The 12,922-nt window shown below is 36.1% G+C and overlaps 1 long non-coding RNA gene across 1 annotated transcript in view; it reads left to right on the top strand.

The window, feature by feature from the left end:
- LOC141375370 (uncharacterized) overlaps nt 1–12,458 on the top strand; it is a 33,901-nt gene extending 21,443 nt beyond the window's left edge. Inside the window, exons 5-6 of the long non-coding RNA XR_015495724.1 lie at nt 4,264–4,397; nt 11,454–12,458. This is a non-coding gene — a long non-coding RNA (uncharacterized LOC141375370). The remainder of the gene's footprint in view (nt 1–4,263; nt 4,398–11,453) is intronic.
- The last annotated feature ends 464 nt before the right edge of the window (nt 12,459–12,922 follow it).

Below are 12,922 nucleotides of genomic sequence, written 5' to 3'. Positions count from 1 at the left end.
GAGTCATGTGATTGCATTGGAGCTGGATTTTCATAGGCAGCTGTCACTCAAGATCACAATGTCCTTCAAGCTGAGACTAATATCAATATCATAATTGCTGTTTCTGAGCTTGACTTTTAATGCGCCTTGAGACACAAGACCATCTAACAGCTATAAATAAAATTAGATTTTTAAAAAAATATAAGATTATAGAAACAATCAGAAAGTTATCTAAAATACACAATTTTTATAAGTTTTTCAGTAAAATTAGTTTTAAAAGAACACATTCAAACTACATTAGTCATAGAATCCTATAGTTTTTGTTAAACTTAGCCTTTAGTGTAAGTGTTTAAGTAATAAGTGCTTTTTATGAGCTTATCCATGTTTTAGAATACAACACTGCACAAAAATATTGCATGAATTTTTGGTTTTGTATTTTGTTCGAGTATTTCTTTGTAAATAATGGCGTGAAATATGCTGCTCATCTAATGACAGTAAGAAAATTATTATTGTCTTGTCTATTTTAATTAGGAATATATAAAAAATTAAGAAGTCCTAAACATTAAACATCCTGAAAAAGCCCCCAAAACATTACACATACTTGCATATACACTCACCGGCTTCTTTAAAAGGTACACCTGTCCAACTGCTTGTTAAAGCAAATTTCTAATCAGCCAATCACATGGCAGCAACTCAATGCACAATAGCTATGGCGTGGGGGATATTTTCTTGACACACTTTGGGCCCATTAGTACCAATTGAGCATCGTGTCAAAGCCACAGCCTACCCGAGTATTGTTGCTGACCATGTCCATCTCTTTTAGATCACGGTTATCCAGCAGGATAACGCACCGTCACAAAGCGTGAATCATCTCAGACTGGTTTCTTGACATGACAATAAGTTCACTGTACTCAAATGGCCTCCACAGTCAAGAGAGCTCAATCCGATAGAGCACCTTTGGCATGTGGTGGAACGGAAGATTTGCATTATGGATGTGCAGCCGACAAATCTGCAGCAACTGCGTGATGCTATCATGTCAATATGGACCAAAATCTCAAAGGAATTTTTCAGTATCTTATTGAATCGATGCCACAAAGGATTAAGGTTCAGTTCTGATGGCAAAAGTGGGTCTGAACCGGTACTAGTTAGGTGTACCTAATAAAGTGGCCGGTGAGTGCATGTTTTGAGGCTAATAAAGTAAAATATGAAGCTCAGAAGTTGCTAATTAAGAGTAAGAAGACAATTTGCTACCAGAAATATATTTCAATTTTAAGATAATCAAAGGTCAAGATTAAGATCTAACTTTTAGGTTAGTCTTTATCTATATGTCCTGAACCCTGAACGCATCCTGAAAATCATCATCGAGCTTCATATCTGGAATATGTACAGTGCCGCTATTAAATGAAAAGTCGATGGCCACGTGAAGAGCCAGACACAAGAATCTATGTTTGAGAGGACATGATAAGTCAGAATAAAAGTTGTTAACAAAGGACTTCTTTAAAGCATTGAAGAATTTCATCAAGCTCTTTCCACTCTACAGAGAAACAGATGGCGTCCGCCATGTTTACTCTGAATTCAGATCAAAATCAGTTTAGATGGAAATCTAAACCCAAACTTGGAGCAGAATCACTTGCGCTACAGGTCCATGTTTGTCTTTAGGCTTTATGGAGGGTTTTAAGCTCCCACTGTTACCTAGGGTGAAATCTATCCATATTGGAAAAAGCAAAATAGGAACTGATGAAGAGATAACAGAAATGGACATTTCATCCAAACAACACAAACTGGAAACATGCTTGGATGTCTCCTCCTTCCTGCTGAATGTGATGGTATCAGCCAATCACAATTACGTCAGGATGAGCATTCAGCCAAAATTCCGATCTATCTTTGTAACGGGACCTAGAGAAAAATGGGAAATAGATGAACTTGGAAGGAATGGATTCTATGCATTGCTTAGAGCAGGGGTGTCAAACTCAATTCTTGGAGGGCCGAAGCCCTGCACTGTTTAGTTCCAACCCTGCTCCAACACACTTACCTGTAGGTTTCAAACAAGCCTGAAGGACTCAATTAGTTTGATCAGGTGTATTTAATTAGGGTTGAAACTAAACTGTACAGAGCTGCGGCCCTTTTGGAACCGAGTTTGACACCTGTGGCTTAGAGTATAAAGAATTATTTTACTTTGAAATGGCAGTGGATCAGGGTTTTGCTGGTTAGTTTGGTCCAATTAGTCCTGCCGGCATGTGCAATAATCACAGCAGTATGAAAGAAATATGCCTCTTTTTTCAGCTGATGTATTGATACATTTTTGCCTTCCTTTCTGAGGGAATAAAATGCTGTGTTCACATTTGATTAATTGTGTACTTCAAAAGTATCTTTAATATAGCACTCTAAAACATACTTAATTATACATTTAAACTAATAATTTAATTAAAATGTCATTAATGTGTAATTAGGTGTTATAAACATTATATTTAGTTTTCATTTATTATTGCCTTGTATACAATTGTGTGTGTGTGTGTGTGTGTGTATACACATATATAGTGGGGGAAATAAGTATTCAGCATGTTTGTAGAATGATGGTTGTCTTATGGTTCTATGGCTTTCATCTATCTAAACTGATCTTCATTATACGTGAGGTGATTGACTGGGCCATTCTATAGCTTTTTACAATGATAAAGGGCAGAGAGTTGCTGAATTTAGTTTTGCTATATTTAACTTGTTTAATTAGGCAATTATCCAAATTAAAGTCTTTTTTTTTGTCTTTTAACGATTTTGAAGGGGTTATACATATTTTCGGCTAGGCTAGATTATTGTAATGCTCTCTATGTGGGTATTAGCCATACCTCCATTACTTATCTGCAGAGGGTGCAGAATGCTGCTGCTCGTTTGCTGATGGAGACAAGCAAACGGGAGCACATTACACCCATACTGGCTTCTCTTCATTGGCTTCCTGTACAGTTTAGGATACATTTTAAGATTTTAGTTTTGGTGTTTCAATGCCTAAATGGACTAGCACCAAGATACTTGTCCTCATTAATTCAATTGTACACTCCATCAAAGGCACTTAGATGTACTGATCAGCTACTTTTGGCTATTTCATGCGCAAGGTTAAAAACCAGGGGGGACCATGCCTAGTGGTGGCCCCCAAACTTTGGAATAATTTGTCTCCCCATGTTAGACAGGCCGCAACCCTTTCTGTTTTTAAATCTAGTCTTAAAACCTATTTTTATTCTTTGCTTTTAATACCATATGAGAGTCCTGTGTCGGTTGTATTTGTCCTTTATTTTAGACGGTGTATGTGTGTACAGCACTTTGGTAAGCACTTGTTCCTAAAAGTGCTTTATAAATAAACTTTGACTTGACTTTGACTTGACTTGAATAACTACTTAGAGATTTCAGCTGCTGTCTGGGCTTTCACTGCTTTTCTACACCTCTCTTTCTTCATGTGTTCAATACTTTTTTTCCTGTGTCATTTCATTTTATTACACATAGCTTAATGTGTAAACTAATTAAATTTGTTTTCTTTTCATATATGGATTTATTTGGCTGTTATTAACATCTGGTGAAAATTTCAAGTCAACATCACCTTTAGAAATTAGTTTTTTGAGAAAAATTGTGACGTGTTAAATATTTATTTCCCCCACTGTATGTCTATACAAATATGGGTCAAACATGTTGGCATACTGACAAGTACTTTAAATAAATGTAAATATATAAATATATATAAAGGCAAGGCAGGTTTATTCATATAGCACATTTCATACACAGGGGCAACTCAAAGTGCTTTACATAAACAGGAATAAAAGAGACAAGTATTAGAAAAATAAAAACAAATAATTAAAAAAATGATAAAAAAAGAAACAAAATCATAATAAAGTTTATTGTATTAAATGAATATAAACTCCTAATCTAAAAAGAAGTTTAGTTCAAAAGATAAAAGAATTTAAAATCAATCAAGTTACCATATTGTATACAGAGAAATCAACCAACAGCTATATTAAATAATCTGTTAAATAAGCTAACTGGTTTACCATAAATTACTTTACTGTAAACGGTTAATGAACCTTTTGTTGTGTTTTTTTTAAAGTAAAATTTTTGAAAAAATATTGGAAGTAAAAAAACATTATAAGTACTTAATTGTGGAATTGTATACATTTATTTTCAGATATTAATTTACATTTGTCCATAACACTTTCACGATCCACCACAAAACTCTGCACTCTTTCCCTACAGACTGCCCTAAAAACACACCACATCATCAGTGTCTATTTTAACTCTCTGTTTCAGAAAGCAATGGAACAGGCCCCCAAACACAGATGCCAAATGTTTGCCTCAGACTTCAGCAAAAGTCCTACCAAAGCGATGTCTGTCACTAAAGAGTCTCTGGAGTCTGTCACTTTTAGAAAAACTTCAGTAATGAGGCGAGTTTATTTTAATCAGTCGGGTCTATTTCTGAACTCCAGGCAAAACGTAAACCCTTCAACCTCCCGGCAGGTTTAAGGCTGAAGCGAGCAGAAGAACCCCATCTACTCCTCCACCCAGTCCAGGCGGAGCAGGGCAGGAGACTGTGGCTCACTAATGGGTATGTGGCTCAACATGCCCTGGCTCTGTAGACTATCTAGGGTCAAACTGGCCGATTGAGTGTGATGATTCAAAAGGAGCTCTGCGTTTCAGAACGACACAAGAGACGAGCAATCCAGACGTGCTGAACAGCAACACAGACCACAGGGGTCACTGAGTGTGACACGTCATGGGTGATCCAGAGAGACACCCTGTCAACATTGCTTCGCATTGATACTCATGAAATGAACATGACTTCTCACGGTGCAGCAAGTCTACAGGTTTACTTCAGAGCAAAAGCAATGGTATATACTGTGCCCTTCACTGAAATTGGCACCCTTGGCAAGTTTGAACAAAGAAGGTTGTGGAATTCCTTTTATTATAGTTTAAACCTCTAGAGGTGCCATAGAATGCATTGACACAACATGTTAAATTGTTCTCTGATATCTAAATAGAAGGCATGTGGCTTATGTAAGAGCAAAACTCTCCAGAAACAGTTTTAGAGGTGCATTTCTAACTCTGGGAACAGTCCCTAATATGATATGGTTGGTTTTGACCATATTTGCAAGGGTCATGATTATTAATGAGCTCTTTTCTGATACTCCTGCAGCTGGGGTCAGTGCATGACCTATTTGTTTGCGCCTGGGATGTGATAAAATATAGTCTAAATTATATTTATACTCAACAAAAGAGGCAGACAAAGATGTAGAGTTATGTTTTATGGTTTTAACATTGATGAAAACAGACAGGAATTTAAAATGGGCCACATGAACAGATCAAGAAATTAACAGATTAGTTTTTGATCAAGAAAAAAATAGTAAGAGCTAAGTGATATTACACAGTGCATAAAAGTGTAAAAAAAAAAAAAAAGACTAACTTACAGGTGAATTCAGAATTATAATGCCAGTCTTGTTTTCAATACATAGTACTATAGTATAATACAAGATTAGATTAATTTAAAAATAAAGGGGGAAATGATCATTGTTGTGATCTCACTATAGTGAACATTGTGGCCAGTTAAATGTAGCTTGGGATGTGCATTTTAATAATCCCAATTGGATCAAAAGAGATATTTTCTTCCAATTGGACTGTTATTTACACTCATGGGATTTAATGAGGACACAATGGTGTTTGACAATTAACAAATCAGGTCAATTGGAAATGCTATGAATTCAGCCAAGATGAGGGGATGTGTCTATCTTTCCCAACACAGAGTTGGAAGAATGGTTCAAAAGGCTGAAAAAAAATCTTAAAGAAGCACGTCTGGGGAATTGCAAAGGTCTTGGGATCAGAAGGTTTCCAAAACTACAATCCGAAATCATCTACATCACCACAAATTGTTTTGAAGGATTTCAAGAAAACAACAACAAAAAAAATGTATGTTAATATATTGGGCAAAAGTTCAAAATGTTAAACAACAGTCATTTTTCTCACAGCCTTATTTGTTCATATTTAAAGAAGGGTGTCAATATTACTGGAGGGCACTGTATACAGAAGGTCTGATTAATCTCCTGAGAAAGTGTTGAATGTCACGTAAGGACTGTTTGGAGCATGTACTTAGGAGCATGTTTGTACGCTTTCGGTTTAACATCAGAGGTCTTTCTCCTCTATTATGTCATTATGGCTTTGGTTAGAGCCTTGTTACTCATCTGTGATTGTGACTGTGCATTCATTGTGGCCTGCAGTATCCAACAGGTAAAGAAAAGAACAAGCAATTTTCCCAGCAATTCATTCCTCAGATCTTTTCAAAGCAGAAATACACAGCTTTGTGCCTACTGTCTGTTTTTAAGTATGTATTTCACAGTGCGTATCAATAGATTTTTTTTTAGATCTGCTATATGTGATATGTGGAAAAAAAAAAAAAATATATATATATATATATATATATATATTTTTTTTTTCATTTTCTTGTTGGCTTAGTCCCTTTATTAATCCGGGGTCGCCAAAGTGGAATGAACCGCCAACTTATCCAGCACGCTTTTACGCAGCGGATGCCCTTCCTGCCACAACCCATTTCTGGGAAACATCCACAAACACTCATTCACACACACTCAGACATACAGACAATTTAGCCTATCCAATTCACCTGTACCCCATGTCTTTGGACTGTGGGGGGAAACTGGAGCACCCGGAGGAAACCCACACAAAGGCAGGGAGAACATGCAAACTCAACACAGAAACGCCAACTAAGCTGAGGATCGAACCAGCAACCCAGCGACTTTCTTGCTGTGAGGCAACAGCACTACCTACTGCGCCACTGCTTCATATATATATATCATATAAGCAATATATTTATAAGCAATATCACAAGAGTAGAAATGGGATGTGGCTGTATATTGGCACTGGTGGGAGGCGTGTGTTGCAGGCCGAGTGGCTTAGTGTCCCACCAGTGACGATAAACAGCCACATCGTACTGCTACGACTGTGATGTTGCATTTATACAACAGTTTGACTGCATAATCATGTGTATAAAAAAAAATCAAACACAGAGTCTAAAAACCTTTTTTTGAGAGGAACTACTTTCTTTTGCTATTCATTCACATCTGCAACTGATGTCAGAACAGCAGAATCTTTAGCTACTTCAAACATCAATTTAGAGCTAGTATTTGAATGATTCTCTAGTGTAATATCTAAAGTGATGACAAAACAAGTGATTTTGCTCACATTTTAACATTATAAGGCTGAACGGCAAGAAATGTCATCAGTCTACAGAGATTTCTCCTGTATTTCTACGTTCTAAAGAGGAACCCCGAAACCCAAAAAAGCCTAAGCAACACAGTCACTACCAGATTACTGTTGTGTTTGCGAAAAGGAAAAAAGCTAAACACATGCAGGCATTTCCTCTTTGGCTGCGTCTGAAACCACATATATCCATACTATGCTAAAATCAGTATGCAAGCCGAGTAGTATGTCTGAATTCATAGAATTCAAAAATCAGTATGCGAGAAGTACCCAGATGACCTACTACTTCTGGCTAGAATCTGAAGTGTACATCACATGCACGCCGTGCTATCACCATGACACCCTACGAGATAATTCATGAATAGGAGTGACGCTATGCAACAGAGGCGTGTAGATCACGTGACCATAACCAAAATGGTGGATGTAGTACATCCGAATTCCATTCCTACTGCCCACATTCATACTGTACAGAACTTACTTTTCTAATGGCCGAGTAGTACATATAAATTCAAATGCAGTACCTACTGAATAGTAGGCAGTTTCGAATGCAGCCGATCTTTCTTTTAACTGAACTAGTCTTGTAACGAAAACAGATGGCCAAAGAAAGCAAACAGTGGCCAACACAAAATATATATATTCCTGATATGCGAGTTACATCTCACACTCAGTACACTACAATTACATGGTATAAATACAGCACTACAACATAAAAAGAGACTTAGCATGTCACTCAGTAATTTTATAATGATTTAATCAGCTGTGGTTTGAAAATATGCCGATCTTTTCTTCTCTAAGGGCTAATCATGCCATCTCTGTCGACATCTTGTGGATGAACAACATCAACCGTCTTTGCTCTACTCAATGACAGGCTAATGGTCGCCGATGCGCTGTCTCCCAGAAATCATAAATATTTAAAATAGCCACTATCCTCATAAATAAACTACATAGTTGCAATCTAAACAACTACATTCTTGACTAAAAAAGCCTCAAAAGTACATTATGTTGTCCAACAGCTGCAATATTCGTCAAACTTTATAGTGAGTTTATTGATCTACTGTCACTATGTGGGCGGAGTAATACAGAGGGGTGAAGAGGCTGTACATTGCAGATATTGCAGAATATCCTATCAGCCAATCAGATTCGAGAACCAGCCAGGTCTGTTGTATAATTAAATAAATAAATAAATAAATAAATACTTTAAGCATGATTCAGCATGAAGACACCTTCTAACATAACAGTCAGTCTAACAATAGTTTAAATACTCAAAATCATGTCAGGCATATTTAAAGACAGAATCATTTGATGACATAGCATTTTACTATATGTTAGTTGTATTTTTTATTCATGTACTTTGTCATACCTTTCAAAACACTTGGGATAAACCCTTTTGCTAGTTTTTTTAAAGTAAAATATACAAAACTGCATTAGAAATAATAGTTCAAATGCTGACAAATGTATTTTCCCCACAAAACTGGGAATTCAAAAGATATATATATATATTTATATATATATATATATACATAATTATGTGATGAAAATTATACTGATCAGCTTGTCTATTTTCTAATTCTCATTTTTTTTTACCTTATTCGGAGGTTTAACACACAACATACACAATATTTTAAGCATTAACATTATGAGATATAAAACAGAATAACTATTACAAATATATGAGTAAGACATATTTGCTATTCCACAAGAACTTGTGAAAAAACAATATATGACATCTCCAAGCAAACATAAGCATGCGTCACACTGTTGTCATGGCAGCCCAAATCCAACAAACAACAAAAATGAAGTAAACACAAGTGCAGTCTCCCAGATCATCCTGGAAAAAAGCAGATAGAATGTGCATCATCTCTGAACAAAAAAAAAATAAAAACGCCAGCAGCCATTACATACTCTTTCACAGTCTCCGCACATTAATCAAAAATCCGCAAAACATCCTCGCCATATGTACATTATGGCATCATGCCCTCATTGTTTGGTCTCAGCTATTGCTTGAGGTTGAGCGAGGCATATTTTATATCTAATTGTTCTGAAAATATTGGTTATATGCATATGGGTTTCATTTACATAATCATCTTCATGCAAAAAAGAAGAGAGAACTAAATCCAATTACGATGCACTGATGAGGATCAAGGACGGTACGCATGTAAATGTCGAATCACTACAGTTTGAGCTTAGACACCAAGATGAAAGATCTGTGTTTGAGGGCCCCAAAGTGTAGACCCCAAAGACTGGAGGAGAGTTTTAAATATGGCACTGCTCCGTCAGGCCAGCGGCAATCTGTGCAGCGTAGAGAATGCACAGGCCGAGCTGCTTGCCAGTAGAGCTTTTCCCTTTGAAAGCGAAAAGGAGGTCTATGAAAAGCATAAACAGAGAACTTCCTCTCATACTCTGGTTTTGATTCTCAATGCAGCCAGTCCCCTGACATGTGGATCAGCTTAAGGCCATACTGGAGTTAACTGACCTCTGACACATAAATACACAAATACGCACCCCTGACGAACCTTATGATGGGCCTGTTGTGAACAAATATGATAGAGGAGATGTGCGAATGTCTATAAAATATCTCAGGCAGCCAAGTTTTTTTTTTTTTTTTCCATGAATGCTTATTTTGTCAACTGCTGAGTATTCCAATCAACTTTTAATCATTAATTTAGCCTCATGTCATTCCAAAATTATCCTGTGGAAGACAATATTGATGATCAAGCATTAGTGATAAACAACCAAGTTTGGTTTCCATTGGTTTTCAGTGTAATCAATGGGAACCACAACACATCTTCCTTTGACTTTTTTTGTTTTTTTGGTAGACTGTCCCATTAACATGTTTTATGCTCACATGAAGTCCAAAGGTATCAGAGGATTTTATTCATTCCGTTTCTACTAAATTGATGTTTTCACAAAATTTTGTTGGCATTAAGTAGTATTAAATATTGATAATATGAGAATATCTAAAGTATTAATATAGTATAATAGTAGTATTAATTTATATTTGCTTGAATGTTTAATCATTTTGCAATTACCAACTCTAGCTTGATTTAATAGTCATAGCTCTGTAAATTAATATACAGAATAGAATAGAATGCATTTTATTGTTACTGTACATGTATACAATGTACATTATGTGCGATGAGATTAAGTGAATGAAAATGAATACGTATACACATTCACATATAGTCTATAGCTTTAATATTATAAATCAAATTACAAAAAATAGATATAAATATATAAATAAACTATAATATTTATATATAATATACGTATTCATGTGTATGTATATGTATATATGAACGATTGTGTATGTATACATATGCATGTATTTATATGTTGGCATTTATGCGGGAGGAGATCATGTGATCCGGAAGTGTATAAAAAGAAGCACCTGATTGTGATAAACATTGTCTGATGAAGAGCCGGCGGCTCGAAACGTTACACGCTCTGTGTCAGCCTTTTTAATTTAATACATTTGTATTTTTGGAGCCTTGGTGTTGCCGCCTTTGATTTACATTTAAATTAGGAAATTACCCATTTCAATTGTATTTACCTATGGCCCACAAGCCTCAATCAAGTTAGATTTTTGGCCCTACATAAGAAAAAGTTTGGACACCCCTGATTTAGATTATAATATTTTTATTGAGTTTTTCATATTTTAGGTTTAGAAGTTTGGAACAGCATTTATATGTATAATTATACATTTTATAATTCTAAATTGATATAATAAAATATTTTGTAAAAGTTTAAGGTTGAAATCTTCATGCATAAGTTCATACAAAACTGCTCAAATTTAAAGAAAACGGTCCCGAAGATGACATCAGAAAGGGTGTTTCTACAAATAAAAAGTCATATGGAAACAAAAAAAAACTAAGAGAAAACCAACTAGCGATAGTTTTGATCCAGAGCAAGAATTCTGCAGGCCCCTGTAGGTTTACAGCTCATACTTGCTGATGTTCTGCAAGACAAACAGAGCATTGCCGGGCAGGGGCATGGATTAAAGTTCCCAAACAAATCAGGCACAGGAAGTGATGGCATGGGCCTCTGGGCTCGATCATGTTTTTGGGAAATTGAGTCAGGCGGTGAGGTCTTCAGCTGATGGGGGGTGGGGGTGGGGGGTTTGGACGAGTGTTGTCAGAGAATTAGAGGTGTGAACTGAACACTGCAGTGCGGCCTGCCACCATTTGCTATACCATATCCGTCATGGGAACATCATCTCTATTTTCTTTTCATTATAGGACCAATCCCTCTTCAAGCCTTCCAAACAACAGTGGAATAACAGCTTATTTGTTCTGAGCGGCCTTTCAGAAGGCGGAGGAACCGAAGCGGCATTCTGAGGTCCTGCCGGATCCACTTCACCGTTCCTCAACCCTTGCTCAAGGTGGAAACAATCTTTCCTCTTAGTGTAAACTCAATCAGTGGAGAATCAGCCAACCATTACAAGATTTAATTTTTCCCACGTTAATAACTCTAAAGACCGGATCTTTCCTGGCGCACACTTGCGCTGATCTAACCTAAACTGTCCGCTTTAATTTGATAATGACTATAATTATTTCTGAGGACAACTGAGGGAAGAGGATTAGCTAACATGAACAAAAATAGTACTTCCTCAACTTCTTTATGAGCTGTCCAACACAAAAAGACTATAAAAATAACCTTTTCTAAGATTTGTTGATTATTTTAGCTTGATAAATGAGCACTTGATTTGCTGATAGTGTACGTTTTAAATACAGTGAGCCTGAAGATCAGGTGAATGAAGGGAATAGTCTTGGCAGACTCGATTATGTTTGGCACAGAGCTGGTTTGAACATGTCTCCCACCGGTGGTCTGCTTTAAATCAGCCTGACATGATGAACGGTGAGCCCATCACTGCACATTCAGCGCTCAAGACGTTTGGAGATCCACACAGTTGCAGTGAGAATTGGTTTATGATGCGTTTAACTGTGCAGGCGAATTTGGCTCCGAGTCCTGGCAGGAGCTGCGCCAGTCTATTGAAAGAAGATGACCACGGCGAGTGTATTACAGTAGAAGCAATAATGTTAAGTGATGTCCGTCGATCATATTTCACTAGGGTCTGAAAGTTATGATCAAGAAGAAGCTTCCGCCAGACAAGCATTGTGGTTTTAATGTAATTCAAATGTTGCACAAGAATTGTTCCATCGAATTTGAATTACAGAAATGTCAGGGAGAAAAATGTACAATGAATAAAAAAAAAGATTTTCTATTAAAAAGTCAGCTGTCTTAAAAATAGATTTTTTTGACATGTATTGCCAATACCTTATATTTAAAGGATATCTTTTTTATTTCATGCATGGAAACTGAATGGTGTTGTTAGTTCCAATCTCTTATGTTTGAGCTACATATAATTTTGGTGTCTAAAATAACATGAAAATGACTGTTTACATTTTGTCAACGTTTTTTCTAAGTCCTAACAAAAAGGGCTTTTGCAGTCTGTTGTAGTCAGGGGAAAATACACTGTAAAACGCATTTAAAATGTACTCATGCAAACCAGTTGTTTTAAAAATATTCAAGTTATTGAGTTAATTAAGTTCAATGCCACTGGAATGTGTGAGTGCTTTTATTTCGATTCGACACGTTTCACTAAATAAATTTATTAAAGAAAAGTTTATATTTAAGTAATAATACTCTTATATATATATATATATATATATATATATATATATATATATATATATATATATATATA

The sequence above is a fragment of the Danio rerio genome, chromosome 7, assembly GCF_052040795.2.
Source record: "Danio rerio strain M-AB ecotype USA chromosome 7, GRCz13ab, whole genome shotgun sequence".
Classification (NCBI taxonomy): Eukaryota; Metazoa; Chordata; class Actinopteri; order Cypriniformes; family Danionidae; genus Danio; species Danio rerio.
Note: the sequence above shows the minus strand (reverse complement) of the source record. Positions and strands in the feature narration are given on the sequence as shown.